Raw genomic sequence first — 20,658 nt, forward strand, 5'->3', positions numbered from 1 at the left:
AGAAAAATGTTTCTTGTTACTGAGAATCTTTGCCTTGCATGAAAAAAAATGTTTCTGTGGGAGATGTTTTACATTCGAGTGACGCCAGAGAGCCAAAATGTTGAGCTATATTGGCCGTAAAGACCACAGGCTGATGAAGCTGGAACAATTCAATTGAAACCCTTTGGGGAAAGGGGAGGATTTCCCCTCCCTCTCAAGGCAAGTGGGGATTTCTGGATAAGGCTGGGATCCCTTGGGGTGGGAAAAATCCGGGGCAGGCAGTGTATCAGCCTGCATGAATGTGCATCACAAGGGTTGTGAGCGCGGCCAGGGGCACCAGTACCTGGGGACCACGGCTGGAGCCTGGTGCCATCGCCATCTGCACCGCCCTGGCTGAGAGCACATCTGGACTGCACATCTGGTGCTGTGCATGCCTGCCCGCCCGCGGACACTGTGCTATTTCTGCCTCTATGCACTAGATGGCATTGCCAACTTAGCTACGGGGAGTGGGCTTTGGCGGGGCTGCGGGCAAGGGGCTGCAGCCCCCGGCGCTGGCTGGGCACGCTGGCACCCCGACACCGACCCACTCCAAGAGCATCCTTTTGGGTAGTGCTTGGTGAGCATCCAGAAAAAGGCATAATGTGCGTGGATCCAAGCCCTTGTGCACTCTGCGCATTAGTAGTGCTGTTGATGATGATTTATGATTTTTTACTTTTTATTTTTAAGCTTCTGTTTATTGGGGAGAGCACGATACAGCTGCAGCGTCTGACACAAGCTGGCTCCAGGGTGCTGGTGCCTGCGCACCCCAGAGCTGCTGGCGCAGTTGGTGTGACTAGGGTGTGGGCTGTGCTGATCCTTAGCAGCTCTGGTCCGGCCCGGGGTCCCACTTTTGGGCACTGGCTGAGCACACAGCAAGAAATGGTCTTTGCTGCTGCCAACACACTCTCCAGGTGAGTCAGACAAATATGAGAGAGGCCAGGTCATTGGCACCTTAAGGAGGAACCTGAATACATCAGGAGTTCAGCAGCACCTCTTGCTTCCCTGTTCAGGCTATTCCCTTTCGCTGTCTCCGACAAGAGCCTTGCACCCGTCCTCTCTGTCTCAGTTTCTCACCTGGTTGTGCGTGCTGGGCTGAGATCAGTAACCCTGAAGCCAAACAGAAAGCTGTGGGAAGAGGGTGCACCTGAGCGGTTGTTACCTGGTTCCTTGCGTGTGGCAGCTGGCACTGAATGCCTGAAAAGCATGCCAAAACTAGAGGAATTGTAAACCTATGAGCCTTCCTAAACTATCACTTGCTCCTTGGACTCTGAGCTGCTTTTTAAGGGCCAAAGGTACCTTGCTGCTATTTGTGTGCTCTTCTATCCCTACATCCATTTCCAGAGGGCTAACCAAGTCGATAAAATCCAGGAGGGATGCCTGGGGTGGATCTGCAGCAGAGCTGTATCCCTGAAAGCATGAAACCCATCCCAGGGAGAGTTCTCCAGGGCGTCCACCCCACCGTGCAGCCCTGCGATGCTGAACAATGCGGGGCCCGAGCAGCCAGGGCTGCTTGGTGCCCTCTTGGGTGTTTGTGCTCCAAGGCTGTGAGCACCTCCTGCCCTGCCAGTGCCAGCCCCAAGGCTCCACTGCGTACAAATGCATCATTGTTTGTATCCTGCCTTGCAGTTTCTCTTGAAAACAAAATCCTGAGTAGCATTCAAGTAAAACTGAGTTCCTGCTTTCCCAGATGGCAGTCGGCGAGGGCTATGCTCCCCTAGAAACGTCTGCTGTCTCTGGCTTGTGTCCTCCTGGGGTGCTCAGGCGGGTTGACCTCAGCTTGTTTTTCATTTAGAGTTCCCTTCGGTTGCCTGGGGTGTCTGTACAGGGCACTGGCATGTGGCTGCCAATAGATCTAACGATCAACAAAAGTATTATTTGTGTTGTGTTAGCATTTCAAAGTATCCGTGTCCTCAGACTTTCCAAGCTGCTCGGCTACATCATCAGTGCTGGCGTTGCAGAAATGCTCAGGAAAAATATTCAGGATAAATCTCCCCCTGGACAGCGAGGTCTGCACTCCTACTAGAACCTCCTAAAAATTAGTGATACAGGAGACTTCGTGATGCAGTGCTGCTCTGCAGACTTGCAAAAAACCTCTTCTCTGCATGTAAGTAAGTGGCTGGTTGTGGGGAGAGCTGCTCACACCACTTTGGGTATTTAAGTTTCCATGGAGAGGGAGCTGGCTGCCTTTCCTGCCTGGGAGATGCAAGGCTTGGAGCAGAGCTGCTCTTGGAAAATGAAGCATTTGTGCTCGGTTGAGCTTCCCAGAAGGAGGACTTGGCCTGAGTGTGTTGTTTGGGCCATTGCAGCACTGTCAATCAGCGATTCTTGGTTTCATGCCTTGTTTTGCATGAGACATATTTTGTATGATCTTTGGCAAGTCATTTCGCTGTCTCTGTTACCCCCTCAGAGGAACAGACATAAAACTTATCTGCAGCAAAGAACTAAGATAGCTGTGAGCTGAAAGTGCTGCTGCGGGACTCTCCACTCTCGTTAACCCCCTGCTTTACTGCTCTGCACCAACGGCCCCACCAGTGCAATGTGTTGCCATTTCTGATGGATTACGGCAATTCTCCCGTTAGCGTGAGCCAGCCGCGTGTGCCGGGTCTCAAGCTCGGGTTGCTGAGCAAACCTCCAAAAACTTGGTGGTTCATATTTTAATGCTGAGCTGCATTGTAATTTTTTTTTCCTCCTTTAAGTGAACACACTAATTGTCTTAGGAACCAAAAAATCTGCCATCATAAAGCATATAAATTTGCTGCCCCTGCCTCATTTGACTAACCTAAAATGCAATTCACTCCTTGGTATTCCTGCAGACCTGGGTAATGTGACATGTTGAGAGAACCAGAACATCTGTATCGGGGACTGTGAGGTGCACAGGAAATGTGCATTTTTACTGCACACTCAGGAAAGAAATCTCATTAGATTCCTGTGATGTCAAACCAATTATATTCCCTGTGCAAAAACCAGGCCTCAAGCGGTGCAGCCTGTATCTTTAAGGCAATGAAAATAAAGCACCATCATCTGTAGTGCCCTTCTTGATGGGATGAATTAGGAAGCGTATGTATGGCCATAATTCTAGAGACAACTGTAAGCATAAGTGATTGTAGAAGGAGGGTAAAAGAGTGTGTCAAAGTTTTCAGCTTTATTAAAGGAGCCAGTTATGCATATGCATGAACCTGGATTCCAGTGTTCAAATATTATGATTGCATCAGTCACTCCGAGTGGTGTTCATCTGCTAGGTAAATAACAGTGAGATACTCATATTTACAATTTAAATTGCGTAAGTATTCAGCTGGCCCTCGCTCTGCCAGGCTTGACTACTTTCACTGCACATTACTCATCAAGGCAGTTGGCGTCTTGAGAAAGTCTCTCGCCGAGACTTGCCTCGGAGGCTGCGGGGCCTCGTGGTGACTTCATTTGGAAGAGCAGGTTGGAAACTCTCCCTAAGGGTCTGACCCAAAGCTTCCCATTTAACTCAGACAATCCCCAGGAACGCCTTTCCCAGCCAGGGCCAGATGCTGTGCAGTGATACGTCCTCCCACCCGCGTTACTGCCGGCGGCTCTTGCCCCATCCCAGCATCCCACGCTCGGAGCGCGCGGTGGCAGCCCAGGGAGGTCAGAGCTGCGTTTGCAGCCCTTGCAGTGGGAGCTCCCAGTGCTCCAGGACTTCATTGAACCACAGATTGCTGATCCTCACCGTGGCCTTTCCAACTCAAACATCAGTTGGAGATTGACTACCAAAACGGTAATGAGCACACTGATGGTAACTTCTGCACTGCTGCGTCAGTGGCGTGTCTGTTTGCCGCTGTGCTGAGCAGTTTGCAACGCTGACATGTCTCTGAGCAATTCAGCATGTGATACTTCTGGGCTGCGTGCTTTTGGGTTTTGTTTTTTTTTCCAGTCCTAGGAGCAGTTCCTTTGGCTCCATGAGACACGCCATTAGTGAAATCTAAAGTAATTGCTGCGGTACCTGTGATGACAAACCAGGGATGACTCCAGTTACTCAAGCTGAGCCCTTTTCCCCGGTTATAAACTACCTTAGGTTGGTGCTCAGTTCACATATGAATAATGTAGGGTATGTTTGCAGGCACAGGCAGTCGTTAGAAGTTAAAAGAAATTCAAGTAGAGACTTAGAAACTTATAGGATCCCAAATTATGCCTCCTTGCACCACTGTTCAGGAATAGTAGCACAGGCTTATTTATACTGATTTTTAGCAATGCGTTACATTTCTGCTATTCTGGAAGAGTGTAAAACTGCGTCATTCTTGGATTATAAAAAAGCTTCATTGTCTTTGTTACAGGGATGATTTTGTGTTGAGGGATGGTGTCCATTTGCTGCTAAACAACATGCCCCCCCATCCCTCCCACCCTTATACGTAGGGTTTCTGAATGGAGGAGCTAGAGCAGGTCTGTGCTCTTCTGGCACTAAAATAAATCAGGACAAAAAGTAGCCTGATTGCAAACTATCCATTTCTAAAGGCAATCTCCAAAAATGAGGTAATAAATCCTAATTTACCCCAGTGACCAGCAAACCCGTGAGTCCAGCTTGCAAACTAGTAGTCAGAGGCTCCTGCTGCTGTGTGCCTGGAGAAGGTACGCTGCAGTTTTTATGTGTATCAGCATGATTAACTCAGTTGTAAGTGCAGAGCCAGCTCCGTCTAAAGTTGGGGGCTGATGTTAGTGCTTTCATAACAGAATTAATACCTAAAAGTATGTTTCAGAATATGCTCGAGACATGATCTGTCTTTCAGTGTGTGAGCTCTATCTTAAAATTACAGCTAAACCTCTGCAGTTTAGTATCTAGGTGAAGGTTTGATTATCTAGGAAGAAAGAAAGAAAAAACCTTAAGTGTGCAGTACTGAACAGTGGGTTTTATCTCAATGGATTTTGTTCGTAACCTCCTTGTGGAACTTAACAGAAAATTAGATCTCTGCCACCAAATTCTTAAAGGCATTAGAAAACACTGTGGAGGAGATCTTAACCTTCCATCAAATTCCACTCCAGTGACTTTTAAAGAATGCAGCTGTTTCACTATTTTTGAATTCTTTCAGACTTTTCCATAGGGGATATTTCTAGTTTTGCAAACAGTTTCCCATCAACTCAGTGAGGAGGGGAGGGAAAAGAAGAAGAAAGGCATTTTGTCTTGGGGACAATCTCGTGTGCTCAGCTGGAGCCTTTCCTGCAAAGCTGCTTCCCCAAGGCCCAGGGAGCTGCTGGAAGTTCCCATGGCTGCTCTTTTGCTCTGTGCGCTGGGGGCTCAGGGACGCTCTCCCCAGGCGTGGATAACGTGGTTATGTTGTGCCACGTGTACAGGAGTAATGCGGGTGGATTCCCAGGGCTAAACTCCCCAAGCACATCAGCCAGAAAACCTCCCCCATGACCCAAAATCACCATGTTTGAAAAAGAAAAAAAAATTTTTGAGCAATATTGCAAGGAATATGTTTGGCATTTGTTTTGGCTGGTCTTTCCAGCCGAGGAAGCCCCCTCTGGCTGAATTTCGATGGCCCTGCTGTGGGCGATGAATAAATGCCCCTCCCCCCTCTGTGACTGCTGCACCTATCCTGGCAAGCAGGCTTTCCTTTGAAAAGCTGGCCTTTTCGGCTCAAGTTTTGCCATATTTGGTCCTAGCCCAAAAGATTATTATTTAAAGATCTAGACTGAATCTAGCCAAGTGGCTTGGGTGAGGGAGAAAGACTAATGCGTGGAAAGGTTTGCAGCTGGGGCCAGCAAGGAGCCTGCTGAGCTCAGGCACCCGTCCCCAGCCCAGCCGGACCAGGAGCATTACTGGGATGTTTTGCCTTTCCTGTACCTCTACCCGGGTGACTCGGGGTTTGGCTCCCCCAAAGGATCGTGGCACGTTGTGTGACTCCAGCAGCTCATGATGTTCAGCTGGGGAGGGATGGAAATGGGCTCCAGTGGCAAAGGTATGAGGAGCAGGGTATTTCCTTGTGCTTTTCCAAAATAGTTGTGTGTGATGCTGACTATGAAGTTTAAATGAAAGATGTCTTGTGGTATTTTCTTTTTTTTCTCTAAATACATCTGTACATATGGAGGGAGAAGGAGTGAGAGAGAAGGGGGAGCTTTTGGCTGGTGGCTTTGGGCAAATAGAAGATTGACCCAGCAGCATTGCTTGCAGGTCGAGGAAGTTAAATGGAAATAAAACAAAATTATTAAAGCAAAAACTGATGGAGGAGAATCATGTTTCGTGGAGGTTTTTGCTTCTCTTGGGTGTGGTGGTCTCTCTTGGCCGGGTGTCACGCTGAGCTCACCGCCGGGCGGTCACCGCGCAGCCTGCCGTGACCACATACCCCGCTTTGTTCTCGGCACGCAGAGTGGGGCGTTTTATTTAACTAGATAACTTAGAGCCCCGGAGGACTCTAGGCTGCCGTTTATCTTTCTGCAGCATCAGCGTTGGTACAGTATTCCTTTCTTTTATCTGGGATCTTTTTACTTAATAAGTGCTAACCAGAAATATATGCTTTCCAGCTTTCCTCTCGCAAATACCACAGAGACTTGGACTTGCAGGCAAGATAACGGGGCAAACAAAAGCTCGGGGGAATGGTGAGCCCTCACCTGCAATGCCCTGGTGCAGGCACGGTCGGACTTTAACCCTCTGGGCTGGGGAGCAAACTCTTGCGTCACAGGGATGTTGGAAACGACAGCTCTTAATATTGCCAAGCTCCTTGGGAGATGCTATAGTAACATATTTTCTTCTCGCTGTTTCTCACGCTGCCCCAGCTTTGCTCTGGTTTTATTTCTATCCTGTGGTGGGAGCGCTCAAAGCTTGGGCCTGAAAAGATGGGTGTTAAATGCAGTACTGGACCAGCACTCACCGGTCCGAAGCCGTGCAGGTGTCTCCTGCCTCCCAAACCACCCGCTTCCCAATGAGAGCCAAGCCCTGACATGGTGCTCGGCTCCTGGTGCTCTTCACTGCAGCGGGGGCTGATTTCGGCAGCTGCTGGGCATTGCAGGCTCCACACAGTCACGCTCTACCTAACGTATATACAGCAGCTCCGCATGCACATGGGATGCAGAGACCAGCCGTTACTCCATGAAGATATAGCATGCTGCCTCCTCACGTGTCCAAGGAATGGCCTTGGGGTTTTCACTTGGTTTCGTAAGAAAACACTGCTTAGGTAAAAAAAGGAAAAGCTTTTGACCCAGTTGCCGGATTCCAGCCCTGTTTAACACATGGATTGGTATCCCAAAGAGATTAAGCTTTTCTAAGTTTCATAAAAACAGGTAGGAGAGTGGTGGAGGGGGAGTCAAGGTGGTCCCTTCGGGGAGAAGGTCGTAGGGTGAATCTCAGCCGTGGTTAGTTGCCTTCAGAAAACCCACAGATGAAAGCTGCAGAAATCTAGGTTTCCTAAGTTTAACTGTTCACAGGTCTGCTTGTTTTTCTTGTATGTGTGCCTGCAAACAAGACCTACATCTGTCTTTCTCTCTTTCCATTTCACTCTTTTTCACCCCCTCTTGAAAATGAAATGCGTTGCAGGCAAGAGCCTCGCCTCGCAAAAGGACTGACCTGAAAGTAAGAAAATGACAGCAGGAGAATCTGGGGATAGTTGAATGAAAACCTTAGGTCAAGCCTAAATATCAGCATAGATGTGGCGTACATCCCCAGACGGGGAGCAGGAGTGACGGTGAGGCATATTTGGGACTTGGTTGTCTCTGAGCTATTTAGTACCTTGTAAGATGCCACGGAAAGACTGTTAACAATGAATCTGCTGCCATTCAGGGCAGTCTTGAGTCATTGTGGTTTAAAAAATAAATTATCATATAAATAGCTCCTTAGGAATCTCAGCCCAAAGACCACAAAATCTCACCAGCACATAGTTTTTTTGGCTTACATAGCACCATGTCTACTTGCGGAACATTTTGGCCGCATGTCATAAAACCGCTTCCTATTTAAAAAAAGAAATCATAGGAAAAGAATAAAGTCTATTGTCAGTTACAACTGCTGGTGGTTTCCTAGTGCTTCTCATTCCAAGAGGCTGAGCATATCCTACCCGGATTTTGCATCCTGTCTTTGCTGAACCCACTCCGAGATGCTGCTGCCTTGGGGGCACCGGTAGCCCCTGCCCCAGCTACCCAGGGGCACGCGGTGAGCAGGAGCACCCGCAGGTTTGGTTTAACACACCTTCTGGGTAGTTTTTGTGAAGGACTGGTGGGTTTTGAAAAGGCAGAGGAGAGTGTGGTGGTAAACAAGCTTGTGCTCCTGCAGCTGAAAAATACCACTGGGGTTTTCTTTCGCAAGCCGCCTCCTCGTGAATGGCATCCCGTTCTGCTGTCCTGAAGCAAAGCTGAATATGACCCATTTGAATCTGGTGACTTTATAATGTGAAAAAGTGGCAAGGCCTTTGTTATAGGCATCTCTCCCTTTCCCAGTGCTATGGACGGTTAATAACAACGATTTCATTGACTTCAATGGGAGCAGGATCAGATACCAAGAGCAAAAATCCTCCCAAGAAAATTGTTCTGAGTGAACTCCAGCCCATCAGCTTCAACATAATCCATCCTTGGGTTTTCCCACTATGCTGGTTCTGGCCAATAAACTGCTTATTTGTTTTATTTCTATTTGGTTTTGTTTGCTTTATTTGCTTATTTGTGACTTCCCTTTAGGAAAAAAGAAAAGGCTGGGAGGTAAAGCAGTGCCACCGGAGGCTGTGGGACGGTGCACACAGTAATGACCCTTTCAACAGGTTTTTTCTCAGACATTCGGCAAAGGTTCGCAGTCCCAGCACAAAATGTGAGAATGATGTCTGTATCACAAAGGCATTTTCCCAGCGTGGCTGAGCTGTGATATGAAACAAGCTGATTTTCTCATGAGAGGGGAGTAAATCCTTGGAAGTGTTATTTTTCTAATGTTTTATTTGAAAAGTCCTAGCATGACCTTTTCTTGATGTTGCTTTTTCTTTTTCTTTTTTCTGTGTAGAAACCCTGCAGGATTGTGATTAGCAAGATAATGAATACCATCTGCTTTTAATCAATTCCTTCCTTTTCTCCCAAACCCTCCTAACTTCTAATATTAATGGAAACAGATTTGAATACTGGAAGGGGCCGCTCTGGAGAGCGCTTGGGTATTTACTAGGTGAAAAGTGAAATTGCACAGCTTTATTTCATGGGGTAGGGCATTTGACAGGTGCAATTTTTCTTCTAGATGTGTTGCATGCCTGTTTTATAAACCAAAATGCATACTGACACATGAGATTATAATTCTGCATTGGAGGGAAATTTTAAGAAGGGGAGGTGACCTCTCACATGAACCAGAGCTGCTGCCCAAGCTCTTCCAAAGGGACAGCTCTTATTTACTGCTCCAGTGACACACCTGGGGGTAAATGCGATTTACAGGTAAAGCAGGGAAGCAAAGGATCCTTCCTGGGAGGAAAGCGATGCCCACGATAGTTTGAGTGTAACCCCTCAGTTGGCTTTGCAAAATATCCAAATGGGACTTGCTAATACAGCTTTCCTCAGTGCCTGTGGATCCAGATTTCCATTATATTAGTTTATCTTGGAAGGTGAAAAAATTTGAATTCATCTGCTGTCAAGCCTTGCTTCAGATCAAACTGGGTTCCCCCCTCGCCCCTGATAGGAATCAGTTTGATTTGTGCTTTTCTCTTAGGTTGGAATCAATCGTCCTACTCTGATTTGAATGACCATTTTACCCCTCTAAAGGTTCGCATTAACAGGCATTCCTGGGATGTTTTCTTGATTGGGTTCAAGGCATTGTGTGTTCCCATCTGTCCTGGCTGATTACGAACCAGCTCTGCCAGCTAATGTTGGCTGGGAAACCTTTTCTTTCATGCATCGGTCCAAACTGGGCCCTGAGAAAAGAAATTGCTGTTTCTACCACAAACATTTCCAAACCCATTGCGATTGTGACACGGAGGTCCCGTCTGGGAGTGCTGGTGTTCTGTGCCTGCTCATGGGATGGATGCACAGTGCAACCATGCCGCGAGTGCCAGTGGTTGGGGTGCTATGGGTGCCCTGTCCCCACAGAGCTTAAGCTCCAAAAAGACAAGACAAGAGGAGCCAAGAAGGAGCTGAGTGAGGATCCCCAAGGGCTTGGGATCTGTGGTGTAACCAGAAGCGATGCTGAGTGAAGACTGGCTTCCCTCCAGAGACCTGCATGGGCCAGCATAAGCACTGCGCTGCTTGAGTTATCTGCTCGGACCAAACCTACAGGTGTTATTTGCCCATATGGTTCCTACAGGGAAGTTGTATCACCATGATGTAAACAGCCTCTGCTGATATTTTCTTCTCCTTTTTGAAAATGTTGTTCCCCTTTTCACTGAAGTCCTGGATATTCATTCTGCTTCACGCAATACTTAGATTTTGGGCTGGGGAAGTTGATGCCTTTGAGCCTAGTCAGGGATATTCCCTCCAATACCCCTATTCAGTGACTGTGGCCCCTGGATATTTTAAAGGGAATGAGCTTGCTTCCATTGCACAAAGCTTTCTGGGGCGTATTGCTGCCACTGAGGGATCCTGCATGCCTGTGCCACCGTCTGAATTAAACCGGGACGTTCACCATGAGAGAACAAGATGTGTAGAGATGCTTTGTCCTCGACCTGGCACGGGTTCAACCTGGGGTACCACGTTCCTGCTGGTTGCTTTTATCTTCGCAGGGCTGTTTGGTGAGAGCGTTTGCCATTCGGCAGCACGCCCCAAGCGCGCACGGTCCTTGGGCTCGCGAGGTAAAGCATGGACAAAGCAACCTCTTTTCTGAACAGGAGCTGGCTGTAAACTTCTTGAAACAAGTTTCCAGTGGAGAGTTTTTAACTTCCCCAGCCTCTTCCCTAATCCCTTGTTACAGGAGCTTTTGGGGTGAGATGTCTGAAGTTTGCACGAGAGTCATGCATGTAATACCGCTGATTAGCTCACACAATTGCGGGGGCTAAAGCCTGATGCTACCAAACAACGTGCTCTTGTTCCCTCTCTCTCTTTACAGAGTGATGCTGGCGTAACATCTTATACTTCCCCAGGACGTGGAGCCTGAAGCGAGTGAGTGTGGGCTGGGACAGAGCCAGGACGCTGTCCAGGACAGGGATGCAGATATTGCTGGGGTGTTACTACAGGTGCCTAATTGTGCTTCTCCAAAGGAGGGATGCTTTGCCCTGCCTTGGAGAGCTTTCCCCTCGGAGAGCCCTGAACAGGGTGACTGCAGGAGCCAAACCTTCCTCCTGGAGCTGTTGATGAAATTCAAGGGTGGATGGAATTGGGGGCGCAGAATAACAGTTGATCCCGTTTGCCTCCAAGAGCATGCATGTGCTTTTCCTGCTCCTAGGGACCTCTGCGACGCTCCGGTTACAGTTTGGAGAGGGCACTTTTGGGATGCCTCAGGAAAATGCCACCTTCTCGGTTTGGTGCTGAAGACATGCACATGAAAGCACCGGGTGGTGAAGCCAAGGCCAAGAGTGGCAGGCACAGCACGTGGCAGGAGATCCGCGTCCGATCCCTGCATGGAGGATGCTCCCTGCGCTTCCTGTTGGCACCCACCCGCTGCCAGCCAGCCTGCAGTCGTGTGAAGGTCAGGCGAAAATAATAGCTCTTTTTGCAAGGCTGATTAAATGAAAGTAGGGAGGAGGAGGGAAGAAAAATGATTGTGGTTTGCCAAAAAGCCTGTCTGACACCTACAGATTGCTAACGGGGGCAGGCAGAGGCAGCGGTGGCTAATGAAAAGACCCCTTACTCTTAGCAGCCATTTCACGTGCGTAGACTTAAAAAGCATCCCTCGCTGCCCTGCTCCTCTGCAGCTCCAGTCAAGGTGGGTGTGGAGCTTGGACATTTTTCAAATTCTGTGTTTCTGGCCCCGCCGAGGCTGCCCTGGCTCACCACGATGTCACCGGGCGGGAATGCGCTTCCCCTGCGCTGGGACATCTCTGGCCAACACCAGATACCCTTCCTTCCTGCCTGCTCCCATGGTGGGGATTATTGCTTTTGGCTTCTCCTGGCTTTGAAAGGCATCCAAAGAGCTCAGCTCTTGCAAGCTGAGAGCGGAGACAGAAAGCCTCTCCCCGCCTCACCTGTTTGTGGTTATTCAGCTCCCTCCCTTCACGCTTTGGCACAATAATGGCCTGAAAGTAAAACAAGAGGCAAGTTCTCCCCCCCGGCTCAAAGCGCTGAATGAAACCCAGCCAGTGGGGCCTATTGAGACAGCATCGAGACAAATGTCAACTTTAACACAAAGAGGCTTAAATGACTGACACAGAAAGGAATAATCTCGGATCTGTTTTCCAGGCTGCTCCCCAGCATAGTTGTGCTGCAGACGGAGAAAATTTTCAGTTCCCCAGGGAGATTGTATAGCCAAAAAAAGATACTTGGTGGTGATATGCTATAAGACTAGGTCATGAGAATGGATGTTTGGAATAATGACAGAATTCATTATAGACAAACTAAATTAAGAGAGTGTCTTGAGAAACATATGGGGAGGAAATTGCCACTGAAGCCCTGCAAAGTGTAGCTTTATTTCTCATTGTACTGGGTTCTCCCAAAGGCCTCCATGAAACAGGACAGGGGGCTATAGGAGTCATTTTGTGGCAACTCTCTGAATTGGTTGCCTTTTTGTTTGCAGAGAGGGGAGGCTCTTATGGCTATTTGCCTCTGAATCTTCCGGAAAAGTAAAAGTAATTAAGGCTCATAGATAATGGGGTTGAAATGAAAATACAGCCACCTTCTCCCCAGAAGTGAGAAGCAAATAATATCCTAGTTGGTGTCTTCTTGACCTCGCTCAGACCTTAGCAGCGAAGCAGGCTGAAGCGTGGGGGCTGCACTGATCCATGCCAGGCACCGAGAGCATCCCTGCCTGCCCCTGCGCCGCATTCGCCTGTGCCAGGCTCCGAGAGCATCCCTGCCTGTCTCTGTGCTGCATTTGTCCATGCCAGGCACCGAGAGCATCCCTGCCTGTCTCTGTGCTGCATTTGTCCATGCCAGGCACCGAGAGCATCCTTGCTGCCCCCGCGGCACCTCCCAAATCAGCCACTGGTCCAGCTGCGACTGGCTGCAAAGAGCTTTGATCCCATACCAGCCCCTTTGGGGGACGTGCCTGGGGCCCTGCGGCCTTGCAGGAGGCTCCACGCAGGGTGAGTTTCTCCCTGGGGTGTCAGAAGGAGCTGAGGAGCTCCCTAGAAGGCCCTGAGGAGCCTGAGTTGTGCAGGATTAATGAACCCTCAGTCCAAGGGGTGTCTTCCCCGCGACCTCCATTGCCTGCAGGACTCACCAAAAAGTGTATTTACATTTTGCAATTATCTCTTAAATCAAAGCTGTCTGGTAACAGCTGGAAAACCCAGAAAAGGTCCCTGTACCTGTGTGGCTGGTGGCCCCATGGTGCTTTTGGGTGGCAAACTGCTGAGCAGGGATTTGGGGCCACGGTCATGGGCTTCCAGCAGGCAGAAGAGTCACGGCTCGGGGCCAGGTGCCCTCACCCCGTGGAAAGCTGGGGCATTTCTTGTGTCTTTCTTACTCATATTCCTCTGGAGAAGAGACTGCAGCACTGTAGCAAGGAGCTTTTAAACTCATGAAACAGCGAACAGCTGGAGTATAACAGGGTAGCGTTTAGTAGACAATAATCAGCCTGGCGAAACTCAAGATGAACAGCTGAATAAGAGGGGAAATTAGGGGGTTTTGCATGCTTTATTTATATTCATATTTATTCATACACATATATAGGTAACACCTATGTGTACGTGCCTGAGAAGAAATGAAAGCATGTCACAAATCCAGAGTGGTGTTTGCCAAGAGCGTGGCGCAGGAAAGCCAGGAGGATGCTCTGCGTAGCGAGCGCCGGTTAGCCTGGCATCTGTCCCGTGCTAAGTAAGGGCAAACGTGGTCCCAGATTCAATTAGTAAAGAATTAAATGACTGAGATTCAATTAATGTGGAGCATTATGGAAATAGTCCTTTTTTCCAAAGAAACCTGCGTTCATTCTTTGCCTCCCCAGGATCTGTACATCAAGGTGACAAGGAGGCACGGCACATTTTGAAAGATGTTTAGCTTAGTATTTCAGGAGGTCCCAGCGGTGGGACATGGCAAAATGTTTAAGAACAAGCTAAACGAGCAACCTCAAAGAGGAGCTTAATGGGGGGCTACTGCAATAGCCTCCCTGGGTCTGGAAGAGAAGAGCTCTAGGTCAAAAAAGTAGTATTGGGGTTTTTTGTTTTTTGTTTTTTTTTTTTAATTTTTCCTCAAACGCCCTTTCAGAGTTGGAAGGGTTTGGGGCTTGGTCCACTGGGAATTAAAACATATTAAAAAAATATATATCCTTTTTGTAAAGTGTTGGCACTTCAACTGACACTGAGCCCGAGACCTTTGGGGAAGGCTCTGCCTTCTCCTGGGTGGTTTGGGGAACGGGCCTGGGGGGGTGAGACAATGCGCTAACCCCAGGTTTTCTGCCTGCACTTAAAAGGATTTGCCCTTGCGGCTAGCTCTGATGCAGTGTGGAAAAGGAAAGGGACGGGGAAGCTCAGAGGAGCTGACAGAGAGAGAAAAAGGGTGTGAAATTAATACTATCTGGTGTGTCTCCTTTGATGTGTCATGCAGAGATTGTGCAGGCGCTCAGACGGGAAGGGGTTAACGCGTTTCTCAGTAACCATTGAAATGGGGGCTGTTATGGTCTATTTAGGCAATGATCTGTTACAATATCAATGGCATTTTCGAAGGCAGTGTCTCCTATTCTTCTATTGAAATCACAATAGCTTTGGAAGTTCATGGCCATGGCAGACTCAGGGACAGATTTCTGTTCATTTTTCTTTGTTGTGAAGATTTTTTCTTTTTTTTTTTTTAAAGTAAATTAACTCACACAAATGCGAAAGTAGCATCAAGTGTGTGACCTTTAGACAAAAGCTTCAGATTTGTCATTCTCTCTCCTTAACTTATGCCACTGCTCTCAGCAATGCCGCGATACAATATATAGCCCAGCTTGGGCTACCTGGCCACAAATAGCTGGGCAAGGCTGGAGTGACAACGTGAAATCTCCATTTCTATGCTGTTGTCAGCTTCTAACACTTAGGGAAAAAAGTCAGAGTTGGGGAGAGGTTTTAGCTGTCTGCCTCCCATGCATTTAGATAGAAAGGGAGCCTCCCGGCTCGGCCCCTCTCTGCTTCTTTAGAAACCAGGGGCTAATGCAGTCCCCAGGACTGTCTGGAGAGGTTACTCGCCCAGCCTTCACTTTGATGATTGATGACAGTGGAGAAACTAATGATATTTTATTCACCTGTCAAAAAAATTACTTGCCCTGGGCAAGGCAAGGCTAGCACGGCAGAATTTTAATGCTGCTCTTTTTACAAAAATGCAGTTATCCCATTTCCCCTAAAATATTATCTCAAAGGGAAAAGGGCTGTCCTGCCGAGCCCATTGCTCCAGGATGCTGGCGAGGGGAATCTCTCCCACCTACAAAGTGCCTTGAACTTTGCATTGGGAGCATGAAATGGGCATTGCAAGTGCATTCCCAGGGGGTCCCATTGCCTCTGCCCCTCGCTGCGTATGGGCAAGCAGAAATCACCAGGGCCTGTGGATGTTTTGAAGCATCTTCCCAAAGAAGGCAAAGTATCTTTAGATCAAGAGAGCCCCCAATAACCAGTTGTGCCTTAAATGTTGTGAGTTTGAATCTCCACCACAGACAACTTTCTTGTGTTTTATCCCACTTGGGTGATTAATTTTTACTGTGTGCATTTATATTTCTTGATTCCATGTTATTACTATCATCTCTTTCTTGTCAAGGAGCGAACTAAATGTTACCTGCTCCTGCAGCTGCCTGTTATAGATGGCTCTTCCTAGACCTGATAAGCTACGTGTAATTGTTAGCAAAACCATTAGTTACCCTGCTTTCTCTTAGGGATGGCTGGCTGTGAAGCTGAGGCCGTCTGCACCAGCCAAGACGCAAGCCCATCCGAGTCTTTCTTATGGTTCAAAGTGAGTAAAATATGTTGGAAATTAGCCCAGCAAAGTCAGAGTCATGGAAGCTGTGGAGACTGTTTTTTTATTCATCCTTTATCAGCAGATCGCTCTGCTAGACGTTACTCTGTGCTATATCACGAGTCAGAGAGGAAATGTCCACTAGAGCCCAGCTCTTCGTCCAGCATCACCGTGCTGCAACCAGGCTGGGGGGGTGGGATGGTTATGAGCTGACCACCAATGAGTGCCAGATGAAACGGGGCTTTTCGAGGTGCACTGAGCAAAACGTTACCTCCCGGGGAGGGACATCGGGAGCAGACTGTGCTGGCAGCAGGAGAGCAGACCCTGCCTCCCTGCTGCTGCAGGTTGACCATGAGGATGTCCCTGCACCTGCAGCGGTTTACCGTCAGACAGAAACGGCAACGGCACGAAGTCGCCCTGCTTAGGGTCCTGTGGCATTTGCTGGGGGACGTTCCTGTGGCAGACTGCTCCTGGCTGTCTCTTGGCACATGCTCCTGAGCCTTTAAATCATCTGCAATGTTGGCAAAATGTTTCATCGAGGAGACAATTGATAAAGTGGATGAAAAGGGATCTAAATTCTTAGGCAGGCTCAAGCTTTGAAAAGCTGGATTTCCGCAGCACAGCTTACAGTGCAGACGTATGAAAAGTAAACATTTCATCTTAATGCCAGCACAGGTAGAGCTGTTCAAATGGGATGCAAACTGCTCTCAGCAGCCGAACTAATCTGAAGTACCATTAAAATTCATAACAAAGAAATCCACAGTGCAAAAAAATGGCTTCCTCGATCTATTTCTGACCCTGCTGTGTCGGGGTGCTGCTGTGCTCCCCATGGGCAAGACGAGGGGTCCCCAGGCATGCTGACAGCAGGACCTAGAGGTCCAGAGTGCCTTTGTGCATGGGCTGGGGGGGCTTCTCCTCCACTCCTCGGGATGACATTTTAAGCTATGCAGGGCAAAGCAGAGCTGCAACCTGGTTCTGGTGTGATGAGGTCTCCAAATGAGTTCAGATACGGCAAGGAAGTGGAGTTATGGTGTCTCTTATCTGCTCGATGAGAGAGCAAAAGGCAATACATATTGCCACCCCCTTTGGCAAAGGCTGCTGCCAGTGCTCCGGTGTGTGCCAGGTTCGTGTGCAAGGGATGTCAGCAAGCGGCGGTACTTGCTGGGTGCTGGAGAGCCCTTCGGGTGACTTTGCAAGGCTGTACTTCTGCAGGAGCTGTGATTAGAGTGAGAGGTGAAATTGAGGGCTTGGGTGAGGTTTGTGTATTACCATTACTTTTTTTAGCTTGGCTGACTTTTTTTTTCTTTTTCTTTTTTTTTTTAAATTAGATAACGTGACTGCCACTTTGAGTTCAGGGTCTGGTTACAAGGACTTACCTCTATTTCACACCAAGAAATTTGTCTCGACATTAATCAATGCAGGTTAAAAAAAAAAAAAAAAAGAAAAAGGAGAAACTTAAAGCGTTTGCAATGTGAAGGCTCCAGTATGCTGTAATTTCAGCCCCTTCTCTTCCACCTCTATGGATAATACCAAAAAAGAAATACTCTTTTTTGACATCTCCAGTGCAATTATGGAGATAGAAATGAAACTTATGGAAATGAAAGTTGCCGCATCTCAGGGGCGCCGGACTTCGAGCACAGAGCCTCTGCAGAAAGTGTGCAAGCTTCCTCTCTTGAAAATCTCACTTGACTTTTTAAAAGTCTGCCCTGTTGTGATAATTACTGTGCTGCTGTTATTGCCCCCTGTAAAATCACAATGCCTTGATTTATTTCCACTCTTTCCCTAGGAAATGTTGGCATTTCAGCAGAAACGTGAAAACCCAACCGTTTTGGTTCAGAAGAGCAGTCGCAACACTGCAGGCAAGCAGGAGATTGGACGTGTCCTCCCCTCACGCTGGGAATTCCCATGAGATATGGTGCTGGGGTGTATGAAATGGCTCACTTTGCTTTCCAGAAGTTTGGTTTTTCAGCAAGAAACTTGTATGTATTTTTTTCCCCACAGAAGACAGACCCTTCTCATGGGATGCAACAGCAGCAGCCCCACCTGCGATGCCGTATCTGCCCTATCGGGGGGCTGATGGACATCATAGCACTTCCAGCCCTGACCTCTGAAAGTCCTTTCTAGGTGTGTTCTGGGGACACCACCAACCTTGTTATGAATGAAAAGCACTGTGGAGATGAAAGTTGCCTTCATAATGACCTTGATGTTTTTAGTGCTTTTTCAAAGCAGATGGGATTTCGTAACCTTCTTCATAACCTGTGGAAAATGCATTGAGTGAAAACTGAATTATTGAGCAAGTAGCCTGCCACACCTCTGGGAAGAGTCACTGAAACACCAGATTGATTTCCAGGGCTGTGGGTTTGCCGGTGTATCTCGCCAAGCTATTACTGCACATTGCCACTAAGTGGCAGTCAAGTAAAAAATATAGTAAAATGAAACTTTCCTGAATAAGTATTTCATCTGATGTCAATGCAAGGCACAGAAGCAAAAAGAAAATTTCTAAGCCCTAGTTCCTGAGCTCGGCAATGCCCCGCTGTTTACCCCGGGAAATTAAACATTGGGAGCAGATGGCAATAGCAGAGAGTGTAGGAATACACAGGAGAAGTTTTTCTTAGGAGAAGCGGAGTATGCAGATGGGTGCGTTGGGGACCAGATTAACAGTTCAGCCAATTTCTGCCTCCTGATTCGGCCAGCGCGCTCTTCAACATTTACAAAAGTCAGCCCAAATAGGTTTGGGGCATCAATAAGTGACATAAAGGTGCGCACGGTTGGAGTAAAGGCAGGGAATCAGGCTGGTGGTGTTCCCTACTCACAGTGACTATGAACGATGCCGTCCTCTAGCAAAACTAAGATTCCCCACATAGTGAGCCCCTGGGTAACGTTTGGCTCTGATGCATTATTAACCATTTTAATTTTTAAGTAGTTTGAAAGATATTCAGGTAAAGCCTCCTGAAAGCAAGGCAGAACTAGGTCAGACACAGAGTGCGTTGGCTTTAATTAGCAACCGTGCAGATTTTTTAACCTTTTGTGAAATTCGGGGACCTCCGGTACCTCCCCTGCTCTGCTCTGGAGCCGAAAGAGAGATGACCTCTTCAGGGAGAAATGGTAATTGGAAGTGTCAGTTATCTGAAACTTTTATCCGAAAAGACAGGATCCTGGGCACTGTGCCAAGGTCCTTACGTTTCGAATATTTTTAAATATTTGAAGACAGTAGCATGCATGGCATAAATTTTAATGTTCAAAGGACTCCTGAGATAACATTTTTTTTCAAGCGTAAAGCAAATAGTAGAAAGGGAAGTAGATGACTATCACAAAGTCATCTAAAAATGCCGGGGGCGGGGTCTGTCTCAGACACCAGCCAAATCTGATGGTGTGGACCTGCTGAATTTCAACCAAGGCCGGTCCAAATTCAGTGTTGCAATTGCTGGTTCTGCATATAATTTTTCTGACCCACACTTAAATTGTGCTTACAGATGCAACATCAGTCTTGAAGCCACGGAGGCAGTGTCCAGTCATCCCCAGTGTGTGGGTCCTGGAGACTTCCAGGAGATGTGTAGCAGAGCTGACAGCAGTGTGGACAGAAGATATTTGGGATACAGCGGCACTGCCCGTGCTAGGCCTATGGTCAGCCAGAGCAGCGAGCTCAATAGGTGTGGGGTGGGTTGTGGTCTCCCCGCGGGCAGGATTTCTTGGGGTGGTCTTGAGCATTCCCCGTCTGATGTGATTCCCCCCGCTCCCCAGAGCATCTTTGTGTGGGAAGTCCCCTGGGGAGGTGGCAGCACCAGCCACGCTCTGCTGTGCCCTGGCATCTGTGTAGATCTGGAGCCTTTCTGACGCTTTTTCCCCCTCTTCTTGCCCCCCCAGGACTGAGCTCGCTCCCTCGGACGTTCCACTGCCTCCGGATGCCGGCATGCACTAGGTACACTTGTGGTGGGAGGTAATGCCCTGCTCTGCGCTCGCTGGTGGAGCTTAAACACTCTTTGTGGGATCAATATGCATTCAGCAGGCTCCTTCACATCTTCCTCCCCTTCTCAACAGTGCACCTTGTCTCGCTGGTGTACGTTACACACAGGGCCAGGGCTCTGCAAGGGCACTGCCCCTGTATGAGCTAATTACTACAAGCAGCCAAAAAGGGGCCAGGCATTTCAAACTCTGCCCAGCCTGCTATTTCCTACTATTTTTTCCAAAGGTCACATCAAGTGACCATGTTTTCCGCTTTGACCCGATCCGTTTCCACTGCCACCATTATTTAGTCTTTGGAGGGGCAGGGGAAAGAAAAAATGAACCATGCTTCAAAATGTTGTTTCTGGAAAGGCTAATAATGCAACGCAAAAGCTTGGCTGAATGTGCAAGATGTGCCCAGGTGTGTGAGCCGGGCTCCCCTGGAGGGGGCCAGAAAGCCGTGGGATTTTGAGTGTTGTCTTCTCCAGAAGACGAATGTTTCCAGCCCGCCCGTGTGCAGCGGCAGTGCCTGCGGGATAGCCTTGGCATGGGTTTAGCCAGGAACTGGGACAGGTTGCAGCTCGTCCAGGCGCAGTTGGTGGTACCCGCTCCTCAGGGTGATGATGCTGGCACCCTGGGGGCTGGCTCAGCGGAGGGTCCCTGTGCACGAGGTGGCTTGCGCTGCAACGAGCCTCGAGTTCAAAGCGCAGGGCGGGCGGCCATGGGAGCATTATCTGCGCTTTGCAGGTGGGATGCTGCAGCGTGGCCGGAGCCAAGCTCTGGATG

General features: G+C 48.5%; 1 long non-coding RNA gene across 1 annotated transcript; it reads left to right on the forward strand.

The window, feature by feature from the left end:
* The first annotated feature begins 10,972 nt into the window (after positions 1–10,972).
* On the forward strand, positions 10,973–19,569 carry LOC140658604 (uncharacterized). Its single transcript, XR_012044789.1, has 3 exons — positions 10,973–11,548; positions 17,717–18,054; positions 19,404–19,569. It is a non-coding gene; the product is annotated as an uncharacterized lncRNA (long non-coding RNA).
* Positions 19,570–20,658: the final 1,089 nt, after the last annotated feature.

This window comes from Ciconia boyciana, chromosome 12, assembly GCF_034638445.1.
Source record: "Ciconia boyciana chromosome 12, ASM3463844v1, whole genome shotgun sequence".
NCBI lineage: Eukaryota > Metazoa > Chordata > Aves > Ciconiiformes > Ciconiidae > Ciconia > Ciconia boyciana.